Source organism: Channa argus, unplaced genomic scaffold (assembly GCF_033026475.1).
Source record: "Channa argus isolate prfri unplaced genomic scaffold, Channa argus male v1.0 Contig041, whole genome shotgun sequence".
In the NCBI taxonomy this organism is placed as follows: domain Eukaryota; kingdom Metazoa; phylum Chordata; class Actinopteri; order Anabantiformes; family Channidae; genus Channa; species Channa argus.
Genome location: NW_027125260.1, coordinates 50,515 through 69,429, shown reverse-complemented (window position 1 = coordinate 69,429; position 18,915 = coordinate 50,515). Strand labels below are relative to the sequence as shown.

The following is an 18,915-nucleotide window of genomic DNA, read 5'->3' as shown; positions in this document are numbered from 1 at the left end:
GAACTGCCATTTTCTTTGGATTGTTTTCTCTTGTTTTCACATTAGGGAGTTAGGGTTAGCGACTGTATTTTGGTTTGTTTATTTCTATCAGGCTAGCTAGGACTTTCTGTGGGAAATGGCTTATTTTGTTTATTATGTTGGCCTTGGTTCACCCTGAGTTGTAGTGTCATGTTTTGTTTGACACTTTCTTTCGTTTAAAATAAATATCATTCTGTTGGAACATCTCAATCCTGGATTTTGGTTTGGGGATCGGAGAGGGAACATGCTAATTTATCTTTGTATGTTGCACCCTGACCCCCTAGACAGGGGCGTAACAGACCAGTACAGTTATACTACTTTGTACTTTGCCACATTTATCTTCTTCTTAGCAAGTGTCATGCATTCTGCTTCTCCAGCGTTTTTAAGAGCTGTTGATGATGTCAAATGCAGCTTACGGCCACACCGCTCTCTAAGCGCCCGATCTCGTCCGATCTCGGCAGCCAAATAGAGCCGGGCCTGGTTAGTACTTGGTAGGAAGACCGCCTGGGAATACCAGGTGCTGTAAGCGGTCCTGGCCATATGTGTTGTTTTTATTTTGTTGTTCTTATAGGTGCCCTGCCTGATTGGCCGGATTTGGGGGAAGTACAGGAAGCTGATTGGTCCATCCTACACTTCCTGGAGTTTTAAAAGTACGGTTCCCAACAGCTAGCGAGGCTCTTTCTGGCAGCAGCACCTGTTTGCTGTTCTTGGTTTCCAAACCTTATTTAGCATTTTTGAATTGTTAGGTTTTGTGCCGTGGTTTTGTTTATAAATTGTATATTTTGTAAATAGTATTAAATCTGTAGGGGTGAACTGCCATTTTCTTTTGATTGTTTTCTCTTGTTTTCACATTAGGGAGTTAGGGTTAGCGACTGTCTTTTGGTTTGTTTATTTCTATCAGGCTAGCTAGCACTTTCTGTGGGAAATGGCTTATTTTGTTTATTATGTTGGCCTTGGTTCGCCCTGAGTTGTAGTGTCATGTTTTGTTTGACACTTTCTTTCGTTTAAAATAAATATCATTCTGTTGGAACATCTCGATCCTGGATTTTGGTTTGGAGACCGAAGAGGGAACATCCTAATTTATCTTTGTATGTTGCACCCTGACCCCCTAGACAGGGGCGTAACAGACCATTACAGTTATAGTACTTTGTACTTTGCCACATTTATCTTCTTCTTAACAAGTGTTATGCATTCTGCTTCTCCAGCGTTTTTAAGAGCTGTTGATGATTTCAAATGCAGCTTACGGCCACACCGCTCTCTAAGCGCCCGATCTCGTCTGATCTCGGCAGCCAAATAGAGCCGGGCCTGGTTAGTACTTGGTAGGAAGACCGCCTGGGAATACCAGGTGTTGTAAGCTCTTTTGCTTGGGTTTACGGGCAGCACAAGCTGGTGTTACTGCCTATTTATTCATAGAAATTGTTCTATATTTTCATCAAATTTTGTTCTTTCATTGCTGTTTTGCTACTTTATTGGTTTGTCAACCATCGTGCTTCATTACTAGTAGACCATGTTACGGTCCTGGCCATATGTGTTGTTTTTATTTTCTTGTTCTTATAGGTGCCCTTTCTGATTGGCCGGATTGTGGGGCAGTACAGGAAGCTGATTGGTCCATCCTACACTTCCTGGAGTTTTAAAAGTATGGTTCCCAACAGCTAGCGAGGCTCTTTCTGGCATCAGCACCTGTTTGCTGTTCTTGGTTTCCAAACCTTATTTAGTATTTTTGAATTGTTAGGTTTTGTGCCGTGGTTTTGTTTATAAATTGTATATTTTGTAAATAGTATTAAATCTGTAGGGGTGGACTGCCATTTTCTTTTGATTGTTTTCTCTTGTTTTCACATTAGGGAGTTAGGGTTAGCGACTGTCTTTTGGTTTGTTTATTTCTATCAGGCTAGCTAGCACTTTCTGTGGGAAATGGCTTATTTTGTTTATTATGTTGGCCTTGGTTCGCCCTGAGTTGTAGTGTCATGTTTTGTTTGACACTTTCTTTCGTTTAAAATAAATATTATTCTGTTGGAACATCTCGATCCTGGATTTTGGTTTGGGGATCGGAGAGGGAACATGCTAATTTATCTTTGTATGTCGCACCCTGAGCCCCTAGACAGGGGCGTAACCGACCAGTACAGTTATAGTACTTTGTACTTTGCCACATTTATCTTCTTCTTAGCAAGTGTCATGCATTCTGCTTCTCCAGCGTTTTTAAGAGCTGTTGATGATGTCAAATGCAGCTTACGGCCACACCGCTCTCTGAGCGCCCGATCTCGTCCGATCTCGGCAGCCAAATAGAGCCAGGTGCTGTAAGCTTTTTTGCTTGGGTTTACGGGCAGCACAAGCTGTTGTTACTGCCTATTTATTCATAGAAATTGTTCTATATTTTCATCAAATTTTGTTCTTTCATTGCTGTTTTGCTACTTTATTGGTTTGTCAACCATCGTGCTTCATTACTAGTAGACCATGTTACGGTCCTGGCCATATGTGTTGTTTTTATTTTGTTGTTCTTATAGGTGCCCTGCCTGATTGGCCGGATTTGGGGGAAGTACAGGAAGCTGATTGGTCCATCCTACACTTCCTGGAATTTTAAAAGTACGGTTCCCAACAGCTAGCGAGGCTCTTTCTGGCAGCAGCACCTGTTTGCTGTTCTTGGTTTCCAAACCTTATTTAGCATTTTTGAATTGTTAGGTTTTGTGCCGTGGTTTTGTTTATAAATTGTATATTTTGTAAATAGTATTAAATCTGTAGGGGTGAACTGCCATTTTCTTTGGACTGTTTTCACATTAGGGAGTTAGGGTTAGCGACTGTCTTTTGGTTTGTTTATTTCTATCAGGCTAGCTAGCACTTTCTGTGGGAAATGGCTTATTTTGTTTATTATGTTGGCCTTGGTTCGCCCTGAGTTGTAGTGTCATGTTTTGTTTGACACTTTCTTTCGTTTAAAATAAATATCATTCTGTTGGAACATCTCGATCATGGATTTTGGTTTGGGGATCGGAGAGGGAACATGCTAATTTATCTTTGTATGTTGCACCCTGAGCCCCTAGACAAGGGCGTAACAGACCAGTACAGTTATAGTACTTTGTACTTTGCCACATTTATCTTCTTCTTAGCAAGTGTCATGCATTCTGCTTCTCCAGCGTTTTTAAGAGCTGTTGATGATGTCAAATGCAGCTTACGGCCACAACGCTCTCTAAGCGCCCGATCTCGCCTGATCTCGGCAGCCAAATAGAGCCGGGCCTGGTTAGTACTTGGTAGGAAGACCGCCTGGGAATACCAGGTGCTGTAAGCTTTTTTGCTTGGGTTTACGGGCAGCTCAAGCTGGTGTTACGCCTATTTATTCATAGAAATTGTTCTATATTTTCATCAAATTTTGTTCTTTCATTGCTGTTTTGCTACTTTATTGGTTTGTCAACCATCGTGCTTCATTACTAGTAGACCATGTTACGGTCCTGGCCATATGTGTTGTTTTTATTTTTTTGTTCTTATAGGTGCCCTGCCTGATTGGCCGGATTTGGGGGAAGTACAGGAAGCTGATTGGTCCATCCTACACTTCCTGGAGTTTTAAAAGTACGGTTCCCAACAGCTAGCGAGGCTCTTTCTGGCAGTAGCACCTGTTTGCTGTTCTTGGTTTCCAAATCTTATTTAGCATTTTTGAATTGTTAGGTTTTGTGCCGTGGTTTTGTTTATATATTGTATATTTTGTAAATAGTATTAAATCTGTAGGGGTGGACTGCCATTTTCTTTTGATTGTTTTCTCTTGTTTTCACATTAGGGAGTTAGGGTTAGCGACTGTCTTTTGGTTTGTTTATTTCTATCAGGCTAGCTAGCGCTTTCTGTGGGAAATGGCTTATTTTGTTTATTATATTGGCCTTGGTTCGCCCTGAGTTGTAGTGTCATGTTTTGTTTGACACTTTCTTTCGTTTAAAATAAATATCATTCTGTTGGAACATCTCAATCCTGGATTTTGGTTTGAGGATCGGAGATGGAACATGCAAATTTATCTTTGTATGTTTCACCCTGACCCCCTAGACAGGGGCGTAACAGACCAGTACAGTTATAGTACTTTGTACTTTGCCACATTTATCTTCTTCTTAGCAAGTGTCATGCATTCTGCTTCTCCAGCGTTTTTAAGAGCTGTTGATGATGTCAAATGCAGCTTACGGCCACACCGCTCTCTAAGCGCCCGATCTCGCCCGATCTCGGCAGCCAAATAGAGCCGGGCCTGGTTAGTACTTGGTAGGAAGACCGCCTGGGAATACCAGGTGCTGTAAGCTTTTTTGCTTGGGTTTACGGGCAGCACAAGCTGGTGTTACTGCCTATTTATTCATAGAAATTGTTCTATATTTTCATCAAATTTTGTTCTTTCATTGCTGTTTTGCTACTTTATTGGTTTGCCAACCATCGTGCTTCATTATTAGTAGACCATGTTACGGTCCTGGCCATATGTGTTGTTTTTATTTTCTTGTTCTTATAGGTGCCCTGCCTGATTGGCCGGATTTGGGGGAAGTACAGGAAGCTGATTGGTCCATCCTACACTTCCTGGAGTTTTAAAAGTACGGTTCCCAACAGCTAGCGAGGCTCTTTCTGGCAGTAGCACCTGTTTGCTGTTCTTGGTTTCCAAATCTTATTTAGCATTTTTGAATTGTTAGGTTTTGTGCCGTGGTTTTGTTTATAAATTGTATATTTTGTAAATAGTATTAAATCTGTAGGGGTGAACTACCATTTTCTTTGGATTGTTTTCTCTTGTTTTCACATTAGGGAGTTAGGGTTAGCGACTGTATTTTGGTTTGTTTATTTCTATCAGGCTAGCTAGGAATTTCTGTGGGAAATGGCTTATTTTGTTTATTATGTTGGCCTTGGTTCACCCTGAGTTGTAGTGTCATGTTTTGTTTGACACTTTCTTTCGTTTAAAATAAATATCATTCTGTTGGAACATCTCGATCCTGGATTTTGGTTTGGGGATCGGAGAGGGAACATGCTAATTTATCTTTGTATGTTGCACCCTGACCCCCTAGACAGGGGCGTAACAGACCAGTACAGTTATACTACTTTGTACTTTGCCACATTTATCTTCTTCTTAGCAAGTGTCATGCATTCTGCTTCTCCAGCGTTTTTAAGAGCTGTTGATGATGTCAAATGCAGCTTACGGCCACACCGCTCTCTAAGCGCCCGATCTCGTCCGATCTTGGCAGCCAAATAGAGCCGGGCCTGGTTAGTACTTGGTAGGAAGACCGCCTGGGAATACCAGGTGCTGTAAGCGGTCCTGGCCATATGTGTTGTTTTTATTTTGTTGTTCTTATAGGTGCCCTGCCTGATTGGCCGGATTTGGGGGAAGTACAGGAAGCTGATTGGTCCATCCTACACTTCCTGGAGTTTTAAAAGTACGGTTCCCAACAGCTAGCGAGGCTCTTTCTGGCAGCAGCACCTGTTTGCTGTTCTTGGTTTCCAAACCTTATTTAGCATTTTTGAATTGTTAGGTTTTGTGCCGTGGTTTTGTTTATAAATTGTATATTTTGTAAATAGTATTAAATCTGTAGGGGTGAACTGCCATTTTCTTTGGACTGTTTTCACATTAGGGAGTTAGGGTTAGCGACTGTCTTTTGGTTTGTTTATTTCTATCAGGCTAGCTAGCACTTTCTGTGGGAAATGGCTTATTTTGTTTATTATGTTGGCCTTGGTTCGCCCTGAGTTGTAGTGTCATGTTTTGTTTGACACTTTCTTTCGTTTAAAATAAATATCATTCTGTTGGAACATCTCGATCATGGATTTTGGTTTGGGGATCGGAGAGGGAACATGCTAATTTATCTTTGTATGTTGCACCCTGAGCCCCTAGACAAGGGCGTAACAGACCAGTACAGTTATAGTACTTTGTACTTTGCCACATTTATCTTCTTCTTAGCAAGTGTCATGCATTCTGCTTCTCCAGCGTTTTTAAGAGCTGTTGATGATGTCAAATGCAGCTTACGGCCACACCGCTCTCTAAGCGCCCGATCTCGCCTGATCTCGGCAGCCAAATAGAGCCGGGCCTGGTTAGTACTTGGTAGGAAGACCGCCTGGGAATACCAGGTGCTGTAAGCTTTTTTGCTTGGGTTTACGGGCAGCTCAAGCTGGTGTTACTGCCTATTTATTCATAGAAATTGTTCTATATTTTCATCAAATTTTGTTCTTTCATTGCTGTTTTGCTACTTTATTGGTTTGTCAACCATCGTGCTTCATTACTAGTAGACCATGTTACGGTCCTGGCCATATGTGTTGTTTCTATTTTTTTGTTCTTATAGGTGCCCTGCCTGATTGGCCGGATTTGGGGGAAGTACAGGAAGCTGATTGGTCCATCCTACACTTCCTGGAGTTTTAAAAGTACGGTTCCCAACAGCTAGCGAGGCTCTTTCTGGCAGTAGCACCTGTTTGCTGTTCTTGGTTTCCAAATCTTATTTAGCATTTTTGAATTGTTAGGTTTTGTGCCGTGGTTTTGTTTATATATTGTATATTTTGTAAATAGTATTAAATCTGTAGGGGTGGACTGCCATTTTCTTTTGATTGTTTTCTCTTGTTTTCACATTAGGGAGTTAGGGTTAGCGACTGTCTTTTGGTTTGTTTATTTCTATCAGGCTAGCTAGCGCTTTCTGTGGGAAATGGCTTATTTTGTTTATTATATTGGCCTTGGTTCGCCCTGAGTTGTAGTGTCATGTTTTGTTTGACACTTTCTTTCGTTTAAAATAAATATCATTCTGTTGGAACATCTCAATCCTGGATTTTGGTTTGAGGATCGGAGATGGAACATGCAAATTTATCTTTGTATGTTTCACCCTGACCCCCTAGACAGGGGCGTAACAGACCAGTACAGTTATAGTACTTTGTACTTTGCCACATTTATCTTCTTCTTAGCAAGTGTCATGCATTCTGCTTCTCCAGCGTTTTTAAGAGCTGTTGATGATGTCAAATGCAGCTTACGGCCACACCGCTCTCTAAGCGCCCGATCTCGCCCGATCTCGGCAGCCAAATAGAGCCGGGCCTGGTTAGTACTTGGTAGGAAGACCGCCTGGGAATACCAGGTGCTGTAAGCTTTTTTGCTTGGGTTTACGGGCAGCACAAGCTGGTGTTACTGCCTATTTATTCATAGAAATTGTTCTATATTTTCATCAAATTTTGTTCTTTCATTGCTGTTTTGCTACTTTATTGGTTTGCCAACCATCGTGCTTCATTACTAGTAGACCATGTTACGGTCCTGGCCATATGTGTTGTTTTTATTTTCTTGTTCTTATAGGTGCCCTGCCTGATTGGCCGGATTTGGGGGAAGTACAGGAAGCTGATTGGTCCATCCTACACTTCCTGGAGTTTTAAAAGTACGGTTCCCAACAGCTAGCGAGGCTCTTTCTGGCAGTAGCACCTGTTTGCTGTTCTTGGTTTCCAAATCTTATTTAGCATTTTTGAATTGTTAGGTTTTGTGCCGTGGTTTTGTTTATAAATTGTATATTTTGTAAATAGTATTAAATCTGTAGGGGTGGACTGCCATTTTCTTTTCATTGTTTTCTCTTGTTTTCACATTAGGGAGTTAGGGTTAGCGACTGTCTTTTAGTTTGTTTATTTCTATCAGGCTAGCTAGCGCTTTCTGTGGGAAATGGCTTATTTTGTTTATTATGTTGGCCTTGGTTCGCCCTGAGTTGTAGTGTCATGTTTTGTTTGACACTTTCTTTCGTTTAAAATAAATATCATTCTGTTGGAACATCTCAATCCTGGATTTTGGTTTGAGGATCGGAGAGGGAACATGCAAATTTATCTTTGTATGTTTCACCCTGACCCCCTAGACAGGGGCGTAACAGACCAGTACAGTTATAGTACTTTGTACTTTGCCAAATTTATCTTATTCTTAGCAAGTGTCATGCATTCTGCTTCTCCAGCGTTTTTAAGAGCTGTTGATGATGTCAAATGCAGCTTACGGCCACACCGCTCTCTAAGCGCCCGATCTCGTCTGATCTCGGCAGCCAAATAGAGCCGGGCCTGGTTAGTACTTGGTAGGAAGACCGCCTGGGAATACCAGGTGCTGTAAGCTTTTTTGCTTGGGTTTACGGGCAGCACAAGCTGTTGTTACTGCCTATTTATTCATAGAAATTGTTCTATATTTTCATCAAATTTTGTTCTTTCATTGCTGTTTTGCTACTTTATTGGTTTGCCAACCATCGTGCTTCATTACTAGTAGACCATGTTACGGTCCTGGCCATATGTGTTGTTTTTATTTTGTTGTTCTTATAGGTGCCCTGCCTGATTGGCCGGATTGGGGGGCAGTACAGGAAGCTGATTGGTCCATCCTACACTTCCTGGAGTTTTAAAAGTACGGTTCCCAACAGCTAGCGAGGCTCTTTCTGGCATCAGCACCTGTTTGCTGTTCTTGGTTTCTAAACCTTATTTAGCATTTTTGAATTGTTAGGTTTTGTGCCGTGGTTTTGTTTATAAATTGTATATTTTGTAAATAGTATTAAATCTGTAGGGGTGAACTGCCATTTTCTTTGGACTGTTTTCACATTAGGGAGTTAGGGTTAGCGACTGTCTTTTGGTTTGTTTATTTCTATCAGGCTAGCTAGCACTTTCTGTGGGAAATGGCTTATTTTGTTTATTATGTTGGCCTTGGTTCGCCCTGAGTTGTAGTGTCATGTTTTGTTTGACACTTTCTTTCGTTTAAAATAAATATCATTCTGTTGGAACATCTCGATCCTGGATTTTGGTTTGGGGATCGGAGAGGGAACATGCTAATTTATCTTTGTATGTTGCACCCTGAGCCCCTAGACAGGGGCGTAACAGACCAGTACAGTTATAGTACTTTGTACTTTGCCACATTTATCTTCTTCTTAGCAAGTGTCATGCATTCTGCTTCTCCAGCGTTTTTAAGAGCTGTTGATGATGTCAAATGCAGCTTACGGCCACACCGCTCTCTAAGCGCCCGATCTCGTCCGATCTCGGCAGCCAAATAGAGCCGGGCCTGGTTAGTACTTGGTAGGAAGACCGCCTGGGAATACCAGGTGCTGTAAGCTTTTTTGCTTGGGTTTACGGGCAGCACAAGCTGTTGTTACTGCCTATTTATTCATAGAAATTGTTCTATATTTTCATCAAATTTTGTTCTTTCATTGCTGTTTTGCTACTTTATTGGTTTGTCAACCATCGTGCTTCATTACTAGTAGACCATGTTACGGTCCTGGCCATATGTGTTGTTTTTATTTTGTTGTTCTTATAGGTGCCCTGCCTGATTGGCCGGATTTGGGGGAAGTACAGGAAGCTGATTGGTCCATCCTACACTTCCTGGAGTTTTAAAAGTACGGTTCCCAACAGCTAGCGAGGCTCTTTCTGGCAGCAGCACCTGTTTGCTGTTCTTGGTTTCCAAACCTTATTTAGCATTTTTGAATTGTTAGGTTTTGTGCCGTGGTTTTGTTTATAAATTGTATATTTTGTAAATAGTATTAAATCTGTAGGGGTGAACTGCCATTTTCTTTGGACTGTTTTCACATTAGGGAGTTAGGGTTAGCGACTGTCTTTTGGTTTGTTTATTTCTATCAGGCTAGCTAGCGCTTTCTGTGGGAAATGGCTTATTTTGTTTATTATGTTGGCCTTGGTTCGCCCTGAGTTGTAGTGTCATGTTTTGTTTGACACTTTCTTTCGTTTAAAATAAATATCATTCTGTTGGAACATCTCGATCATGGATTTTGGTTTGGGGATCGGAGAGGGAACATGCTAATTTATCTTTGTATGTTGCACCCTGAGCCCCTAGACAAGGGCGTAACAGACCAGTACAGTTATAGTACTTTGTACTTTGCCACATTTATCTTCTTCTTAGCAAGTGTCATGCATTCTGCTTCTCCAGCGTTTTTAAGAGCTGTTGATGATGTCAAATGCAGCTTACGGCCACACCGCTCTCTAAGCGCCCGATCTCGCCTGATCTCGGCAGCCAAATAGAGCCGGGCCTGGTTAGTACTTGGTAGGAAGACCGCCTGGGAATACCAGGTGCTGTAAGCTTTTTTGCTTGGGTTTACGGGCAGCTCAAGCTGGTGTTACTGCCTATTTATTCATAGAAATTGTTCTATATTTTCATCAAATTTTGTTCTTTCATTGCTGTTTTGCTACTTTATTGGTTTGTCAACCATCGTGCTTCATTACTAGTAGACCATGTTACGGTCCTGGCCATATGTGTTGTTTCTATTTTTTTGTTCTTATAGGTGCCCTGCCTGATTGGCCGGATTTGGGGGAAGTACAGGAAGCTGATTGGTCCATCCTACACTTCCTGGAGTTTTAAAAGTACGGTTCCCAACAGCTAGCGAGGCTCTTTCTGGCAGTAGCACCTGTTTGCTGTTCTTGGTTTCCAAATCTTATTTAGCATTTTTGAATTGTTAGGTTTTGTGCCGTGGTTTTGTTTATATATTGTATATTTTGTAAATAGTATTAAATCTGTAGGGGTGGACTGCCATTTTCTTTTGATTGTTTTCTCTTGTTTTCACATTAGGGAGTTAGGGTTAGCGACTGTCTTTTGGTTTGTTTATTTCTATCAGGCTAGCTAGCGCTTTCTGTGGGAAATGGCTTATTTTGTTTATTATATTGGCCTTGGTTCGCCCTGAGTTGTAGTGTCATGTTTTGTTTGACACTTTCTTTCGTTTAAAATAAATATCATTCTGTTGGAACATCTCAATCCTGGATTTTGGTTTGAGGATCGGAGATGGAACATGCAAATTTATCTTTGTATGTTTCACCCTGACCCCCTAGACAGGGGCGTAACAGACCAGTACAGTTATAGTACTTTGTACTTTGCCACATTTATCTTCTTCTTAGCAAGTGTCATGCATTCTGCTTCTCCAGCGTTTTTAAGAGCTGTTGATGATGTCAAATGCAGCTTACGGCCACACCGCTCTCTAAGCGCCCGATCTCGCCCGATCTCGGCAGCCAAATAGAGCCGGGCCTGGTTAGTACTTGGTAGGAAGACCGCCTGGGAATACCAGGTGCTGTAAGCTTTTTTGCTTGGGTTTACGGGCAGCACAAGCTGGTGTTACTGCCTATTTATTCATAGAAATTGTTCTATATTTTCATCAAATTTTGTTCTTTCATTGCTGTTTTGCTACTTTATTGGTTTGCCAACCATCGTGCTTCATTACTAGTAGACCATGTTACGGTCCTGGCCATATGTGTTGTTTTTATTTTCTTGTTCTTATAGGTGCCCTGCCTGATTGGCCGGATTTGGGGGAAGTACAGGAAGCTGATTGGTCCATCCTACACTTCCTGGAGTTTTAAAAGTACGGTTCCCAACAGCTAGCGAGGCTCTTTCTGGCAGTAGCACCTGTTTGCTGTTCTTGGTTTCCAAATCTTATTTAGCATTTTTGAATTGTTAGGTTTTGTGCCGTGGTTTTGTTTATAAATTGTATATTTTGTAAATAGTATTAAATCTGTAGGGGTGGACTGCCATTTTCTTTTCATTGTTTTCTCTTGTTTTCACATTAGGGAGTTAGGGTTAGCGACTGTCTTTTAGTTTGTTTATTTCTATCAGGCTAGCTAGCGCTTTCTGTGGGAAATGGCTTATTTTGTTTATTATGTTGGCCTTGGTTCGCCCTGAGTTGTAGTGTCATGTTTTGTTTGACACTTTCTTTCGTTTAAAATAAATATCATTCTGTTGGAACATCTCAATCCTGGATTTTGGTTTGAGGATCGGAGAGGGAACATGCAAATTTATCTTTGTATGTTTCACCCTGACCCCCTAGACAGGGGCGTAACAGACCAGTACAGTTATAGTACTTTGTACTTTGCCACATTTATCTTCTTCTTAGCAAGTGTCATGCATTCTGCTTCTCCAGCGTTTTTAAGAGCTGTTGATGATGTCAAATGCAGCTTACGGCCACACCGCTCTCTAAGCGCCCGATCTCGTCCGATCTCGGCAGCCAAATAGAGCCGGGCCTGGTTAGTACTTGGTAGGAAGACCGCCTGGGAATACCAGGTGCTGTAAGCTTTTTTGCTTGGGTTTACGGGCAGCACAAGCTGGTGTTACTGCCTATTAATTCATAGAAATTGTTCTATATTTTCATCAAATTTTGTTCTTTCATTGCTGTTTTGCTACTTTATTGGTTTGCCAACCATCGTGCTTCATTACTAGTAGACCATGTTACGGTCCTGGCCATATGTGTTGTTTTTATTTTGTTGTTCTTATAGGTGCCCTGCCTGATTGGCCGGATTGGGGGGCAGTACAGGAAGCTGATTGGTCCATCCTACACTTCCTGGAGTTTTAAAAGTACGGTTCCCAACAGCTAGCGAGGCTCTTTCTGGCATCAGCACCTGTTTGCTGTTCTTGGTTTCTAAACCTTATTTAGCATTTTTGAATTGTTAGGTTTTGTGCCGTGGTTTTGTTTATAAATTGTATATTTTGTAAATAGTATTAAATCTGTAGGGGTGAACTGCCATTTTCTTTGGACTGTTTTCACATTAGGGAGTTAGGGTTAGCGACTGTCTTTTGGTTTGTTTATTTCTATCAGGCTAGCTAGCACTTTCTGTGGGAAATGGCTTATTTTGTTTATTATGTTGGCCTTGGTTCGCCCTGAGTTGTAGTGTCATGTTTTGTTTGACACTTTCTTTCGTTTAAAATAAATATCATTCTGTTGGAACATCTCGATCCTGGATTTTGGTTTGGGGATCGGAGAGGGAACATGCTAATTTATCTTTGTATGTTGCACCCTGAGCCCCTAGACAGGGGCGTAACAGACCAGTACAGTTATAGTACTTTGTACTTTGCCACATTTATCTTCTTCTTAGCAAGTGTCATGCATTCTGCTTCTCCAGCGTTTTTAAGAGCTGTTGATGATGTCAAATGCAGCTTACGGCCACACCGCTCTCTAAGCGCCCGATCTCGTCCGATCTCGGCAGCCAAATAGAGCCGGGCCTGGTTAGTACTTGGTAGGAAGACCGCCTGGGAATACCAGGTGCTGTAAGCTTTTTTGCTTGGGTTTACGGGCAGCACAAGCTGGTGTTACTGCCTATTAATTCATAGAAATTGTTCTATATTTTCATCAAATTTTGTTCTTTCATTGCTGTTTTGCTACTTTATTGGTTTGCCAACCATCGTGCTTCATTACTAGTAGACCATGTTACGGTCCTGGCCATATGTGTTGTTTTTATTTTCTTGTTCTTATAGGTGCCCTGCCTGATTGGCCGGATTGGGGGGCAGTACAGGAAGCTGATTGGTCCATCCTACACTTCCTGGAGTTTTAAAAGTACGGTTCCCAACAGCTAGCGAGGCTCTTTCTGGCATCAGCACCTGTTTGCTGTTCTTGGTTTCTAAACCTTATTTAGCATTTTTGAATTGTTAGGTTTTGTGCCGTGGTTTTGTTTATAAATTGTATATTTTGTAAATAGTATTAAATCTGTAGGGGTGAACTGCCATTTTCTTTGGACTGTTTTCACATTAGGGAGTTAGGGTTAGCGACTGTCTTTTGGTTTGTTTATTTCTATCAGGCTAGCTAGCACTTTCTGTGGGAAATGGCTTATTTTGTTTATTATGTTGGCCTTGGTTCGCCCTGAGTTGTAGTGTCATGTTTTGTTTGACACTTTCTTTCGTTTAAAATAAATATTATTCTGTTGGAACATCTCGATCCTGGATTTTGGTTTGGGGATCGGAGAGGGAACATGCTAATTTATCTTTGTATGTTGCACCCTGAGCCCCTAGACAGGGGCGTAACCGACCAGTACAGTTATAGTACTTTGTACTTTGCCACATTTATCTTCTTCTTAGCAAGTGTCATGCATTCTGCTTCTCCAGCGTTTTTAAGAGCTGTTGATGATGTCAAATGCAGCTTACGGCCACACCGCTCTCTGAGCGCCCGATCTCGTCCGATCTCGGCAGCCAAATAGAGCCAGGTGCTGTAAGCTTTTTTGCTTGGGTTTACGGGCAGCACAAGCTGTTGTTACTGCCTATTTATTCATAGAAATTGTTCTATATTTTCATCAAATTTTGTTCTTTCATTGCTGTTTTGCTACTTTATTGGTTTGCCAACCATCGTGCTTCATTACTAGTAGACCATGTTACGGTCCTGGCCATATGTGTTGTTTTTATTTTGTTGTTCTTATAGGTGCCCTGCCTGATTGGCCGGATTGGGGGGCAGTACAGGAAGCTGATTGGTCCATCCTACACTTCCTGGAGTTTTAAAAGTACGGTTCCCAACAGCTAGCGAGGCTCTTTCTGGCATCAGCACCTGTTTGCTGTTCTTGGTTTCTAAACCTTATTTAGCATTTTTGAATTGTTAGGTTTTGTGCCGTGGTTTTGTTTATAAATTGTATATTTTGTAAATAGTATTAAATCTGTAGGGGTGAACTGCCATTTTCTTTGGACTGTTTTCACATTAGGGAGTTAGGGTTAGCGACTGTCTTTTGGTTTGTTTATTTCTATCAGGCTAGCTAGCACTTTCTGTGGGAAATGGCTTATTTTGTTTATTATGTTGGCCTTGGTTCGCCCTGAGTTGTAGTGTCATGTTTTGTTTGACACTTTCTTTCGTTTAAAATAAATATCATTCTGTTGGAACATCTCGATCCTGGATTTTGGTTTGGGGATCGGAGAGGGAACATGCTAATTTATCTTTGTATGTTGCACCCTGAGCCCCTAGACAGGGGCGTAACAGACCAGTACAGTTATAGTACTTTGTACTTTGCCACATTTATCTTCTTCTTAGCAAGTGTCATGCATTCTGCTTCTCCAGCGTTTTTAAGAGCTGTTGATGATGTCAAATGCAGCTTACGGCCACACCGCTCTCTAAGCGCCCGATCTCGTCCGATCTCGGCAGCCAAATAGAGCCGGGCCTGGTTAGTACTTGGTAGGAAGACCGCCTGGGAATACCAGGTGCTGTAAGCTTTTTTGCTTGGGTTTACGGGCAGCACAAGCTGTTGTTACTGCCTATTTATTCATAGAAATTGTTCTATATTTTCATCAAATTTTGTTCTTTCATTGCTGTTTTGCTACTTTATTGGTTTGTCAACCATCGTGCTTCATTACTAGTAGACCATGTTACGGTCCTGGCCATATGTGTTGTTTTTATTTTGTTGTTCTTATAGGTGCCCTGCCTGATTGGCCGGATTTGGGGGAAGTACAGGAAGCTGATTGGTCCATCCTACACTTCCTGGAGTTTTAAAAGTACGGTTCCCAACAGCTAGCGAGGCTCTTTCTGGCAGCAGCACCTGTTTGCTGTTCTTGGTTTCCAAACCTTATTTAGCATTTTTGAATTGTTAGGTTTTGTGCCGTGGTTTTGTTTATAAATTGTATATTTTGTAAATAGTATTAAATCTGTAGGGGTGAACTGCCATTTTCTTTGGACTGTTTTCACATTAGGGAGTTAGGGTTAGCGACTGTCTTTTGGTTTGTTTATTTCTATCAGGCTAGCTAGCGCTTTCTGTGGGAAATGGCTTATTTTGTTTATTATGTTGGCCTTGGTTCGCCCTGAGTTGTAGTGTCATGTTTTGTTTGACACTTTCTTTCGTTTAAAATAAATATCATTCTGTTGGAACATCTCGATCATGGATTTTGGTTTGGGGATCGGAGAGGGAACATGCTAATTTATCTTTGTATGTTGCACCCTGAGCCCCTAGACAAGGGCGTAACAGACCAGTACAGTTATAGTACTTTGTACTTTGCCACATTTATCTTCTTCTTAGCAAGTGTCATGCATTCTGCTTCTCCAGCGTTTTTAAGAGCTGTTGATGATGTCAAATGCAGCTTACGGCCACACCGCTCTCTAAGCGCCCGATCTCGCCTGATCTCGGCAGCCAAATAGAGCCGGGCCTGGTTAGTACTTGGTAGGAAGACCGCCTGGGAATACCAGGTGCTGTAAGCTTTTTTGCTTGGGTTTACGGGCAGCTCAAGCTGGTGTTACTGCCTATTTATTCATAGAAATTGTTCTATATTTTCATCAAATTTTGTTCTTTCATTGCTGTTTTGCTACTTTATTGGTTTGTCAACCATCGTGCTTCATTACTAGTAGACCATGTTACGGTCCTGGCCATATGTGTTGTTTCTATTTTTTTGTTCTTATAGGTGCCCTGCCTGATTGGCCGGATTTGGGGGAAGTACAGGAAGCTGATTGGTCCATCCTACACTTCCTGGAGTTTTAAAAGTACGGTTCCCAACAGCTAGCGAGGCTCTTTCTGGCAGTAGCACCTGTTTGCTGTTCTTGGTTTCCAAATCTTATTTAGCATTTTTGAATTGTTAGGTTTTGTGCCGTGGTTTTGTTTATATATTGTATATTTTGTAAATAGTATTAAATCTGTAGGGGTGGACTGCCATTTTCTTTTGATTGTTTTCTCTTGTTTTCACATTAGGGAGTTAGGGTTAGCGACTGTCTTTTGGTTTGTTTATTTCTATCAGGCTAGCTAGCGCTTTCTGTGGGAAATGGCTTATTTTGTTTATTATATTGGCCTTGGTTCGCCCTGAGTTGTAGTGTCATGTTTTGTTTGACACTTTCTTTCGTTTAAAATAAATATCATTCTGTTGGAACATCTCAATCCTGGATTTTGGTTTGAGGATCGGAGATGGAACATGCAAATTTATCTTTGTATGTTTCACCCTGACCCCCTAGACAGGGGCGTAACAGACCAGTACAGTTATAGTACTTTGTACTTTGCCACATTTATCTTCTTCTTAGCAAGTGTCATGCATTCTGCTTCTCCAGCGTTTTTAAGAGCTGTTGATGATGTCAAATGCAGCTTACGGCCACACCGCTCTCTAAGCGCCCGATCTCGCCCGATCTCGGCAGCCAAATAGAGCCGGGCCTGGTTAGTACTTGGTAGGAAGACCGCCTGGGAATACCAGGTGCTGTAAGCTTTTTTGCTTGGGTTTACGGGCAGCACAAGCTGGTGTTACTGCCTATTTATTCATAGAAATTGTTCTATATTTTCATCAAATTTTGTTCTTTCATTGCTGTTTTGCTACTTTATTGGTTTGCCAACCATCGTGCTTCATTACTAGTAGACCATGTTACGGTCCTGGCCATATGTGTTGTTTTTATTTTCTTGTTCTTATAGGTGCCCTGCCTGATTGGCCGGATTTGGGGGAAGTACAGGAAGCTGATTGGTCCATCCTACACTTCCTGGAGTTTTAAAAGTACGGTTCCCAACAGCTAGCGAGGCTCTTTCTGGCAGTAGCACCTGTTTGCTGTTCTTGGTTTCCAAATCTTATTTAGCATTTTTGAATTGTTAGGTTTTGTGCCGTGGTTTTGTTTATAAATTGTATATTTTGTAAATAGTATTAAATCTGTAGGGGTGGACTGCCATTTTCTTTTCATTGTTTTCTCTTGTTTTCACATTAGGGAGTTAGGGTTAGCGACTGTCTTTTAGTTTGTTTATTTCTATCAGGCTAGCTAGCGCTTTCTGTGGGAAATGGCTTATTTTGTTTATTATGTTGGCCTTGGTTCGCCCTGAGTTGTAGTGTCATGTTTTGTTTGACACTTTCTTTCGTTTAAAATAAATATCATTCTGTTGGAACATCTCAATCCTGGATTTTGGTTTGAGGATCGGAGAGGGAACATGCAAATTTATCTTTGTATGTTTCACCCTGACCCCCTAGACAGGGGCGTAACAGACCAGTACAGTTATAGTACTTTGTACTTTGCCACATTTATCTTCTTCTTAGCAAGTGTCATGCATTCTGCTTCTCCAGCGTTTTTAAGAGCTGTTGATGATGTCAAATGCAGCTTACGGCCACACCGCTCTCTAAGCGCCCGATCTCGCCCGATCTCGGCAGCCAAATAGAGCCGGGCCTGGTTAGTACTTGGTAGGAAGACCGCCTGGGAATACCAGGTGCTGTAAGCTTTTTTGCTTGGGTTTACGGGCAGCACAAGCTGGTGTTACTGCCTATTAATTCATAGAAATTGTTCTATATTTTCATCAAATTTTGTTCTTTCATTGCTGTTTTGCTACTTTATTGGTTTGCCAACCATCGTGCTTCATTACTAGTAGACCATGTTACGGTCCTGGCCATATGTGTTGTTTTTATTTTGTTGTTCTTATAGGTGCCCTGCCTGATTGGCCGGATTGGGGGGCAGTACAGGAAGCTGATTGGTCCATCCTACACTTCCTGGAGTTTTAAAAGTACGGTTCCCAACAGCTAGCGAGGCTCTTTCTGGCATCAGCACCTGTTTGCTGTTCTTGGTTTCTAAACCTTATTTAGCATTTTTGAATTGTTAGGTTTTGTGCCGTGGTTTTGTTTATAAATTGTATATTTTGTAAATAGTATTAAATCTGTAGGGGTGAACTGCCATTTTCTTTGGACTGTTTTCACATTAGGGAGTTAGGGTTAGCGACTGTCTTTTGGTTTGTTTATTTCTATCAGGCTAGCTAGCACTTTCTGTGGGAAATGGCTTATTTTGTTTATTATGTTGGCCTTGGTTCGCCCTGAGTTGTAGTGTCATGTTTTGTTTGACACTTTCTTTCGTTTAAAATAAATATCATTCTGTTGGAACATCTCGATCCTGGATTTTGCTTTGGGGATCGGAGAGGGAACATGCTAATTTATCTTTGTATGTTGCACCCTGAGCCCCTAGACAGGGGCGTAACAGACCAGTACAGTTATAGTACTTTGTACTTTGCCACATTTATCTTCTTCTTAGCAAGTGTCATGCATTCTGCTTCTCCAGCGTTTTTAAGAGCTGTTGATGATGTCAAATGCAGCTTACGGCCACACCGCTCTCTAAGCGCCCGATCTCGTCCGATCTCGGCAGCCAAATAGAGCCGGGCCTGGTTAGTACTTGGTAGGAAGACCGCCTGGGAATACCAGGTGCTGTAAGCTTTTTTGCTTGGGTTTACGGGCAGCACAAGCTGGTGTTACTGCCTATTAATTCATAGAAATTGTTCTATATTTTCATCAAATTTTGTTCTTTCATTGCTGTTTTGCTACTTTATTGGTTTGCCAAC

General features: G+C 41.5%; 18 pseudogenes; all 18 read left to right on the top strand.

The window, feature by feature from the left end:
• The first annotated feature begins 428 nt into the window (after window positions 1–428).
• Window positions 429–547, top strand: LOC137118544 (5S ribosomal RNA; annotated as a pseudogene).
• Window positions 548–1,256: 709 nt separating this feature from the next.
• LOC137118563 (5S ribosomal RNA) lies at window positions 1,257–1,375 on the top strand (annotated as a pseudogene).
• Window positions 1,376–3,176: 1,801 nt separating this feature from the next.
• On the top strand, window positions 3,177–3,295 carry LOC137118729 (5S ribosomal RNA; annotated as a pseudogene).
• Window positions 3,296–4,161: 866 nt separating this feature from the next.
• Window positions 4,162–4,280, top strand: LOC137118587 (5S ribosomal RNA; annotated as a pseudogene).
• Window positions 4,281–5,147: 867 nt separating this feature from the next.
• Window positions 5,148–5,266, top strand: LOC137118609 (5S ribosomal RNA; annotated as a pseudogene).
• A 699-nt stretch (window positions 5,267–5,965) lies between these two features.
• Window positions 5,966–6,084, top strand: LOC137118602 (5S ribosomal RNA; annotated as a pseudogene).
• Window positions 6,085–6,951: 867 nt separating this feature from the next.
• On the top strand, window positions 6,952–7,070 carry LOC137118586 (5S ribosomal RNA; annotated as a pseudogene).
• Window positions 7,071–7,937: 867 nt separating this feature from the next.
• LOC137118537 (5S ribosomal RNA) lies at window positions 7,938–8,056 on the top strand (annotated as a pseudogene).
• Window positions 8,057–8,913: 857 nt separating this feature from the next.
• Window positions 8,914–9,032, top strand: LOC137118664 (5S ribosomal RNA; annotated as a pseudogene).
• Window positions 9,033–9,889: 857 nt separating this feature from the next.
• Window positions 9,890–10,008, top strand: LOC137118601 (5S ribosomal RNA; annotated as a pseudogene).
• An 867-nt stretch (window positions 10,009–10,875) lies between these two features.
• On the top strand, window positions 10,876–10,994 carry LOC137118585 (5S ribosomal RNA; annotated as a pseudogene).
• An 867-nt stretch (window positions 10,995–11,861) lies between these two features.
• Window positions 11,862–11,980, top strand: LOC137118652 (5S ribosomal RNA; annotated as a pseudogene).
• Window positions 11,981–12,837: 857 nt separating this feature from the next.
• On the top strand, window positions 12,838–12,956 carry LOC137118641 (5S ribosomal RNA; annotated as a pseudogene).
• Window positions 12,957–14,747: 1,791 nt separating this feature from the next.
• On the top strand, window positions 14,748–14,866 carry LOC137118629 (5S ribosomal RNA; annotated as a pseudogene).
• Window positions 14,867–15,723: 857 nt separating this feature from the next.
• LOC137118599 (5S ribosomal RNA) lies at window positions 15,724–15,842 on the top strand (annotated as a pseudogene).
• An 867-nt stretch (window positions 15,843–16,709) lies between these two features.
• Window positions 16,710–16,828, top strand: LOC137118584 (5S ribosomal RNA; annotated as a pseudogene).
• Window positions 16,829–17,695: 867 nt separating this feature from the next.
• Window positions 17,696–17,814, top strand: LOC137118582 (5S ribosomal RNA; annotated as a pseudogene).
• Window positions 17,815–18,671: 857 nt separating this feature from the next.
• LOC137118617 (5S ribosomal RNA) lies at window positions 18,672–18,790 on the top strand (annotated as a pseudogene).
• Window positions 18,791–18,915: the final 125 nt, after the last annotated feature.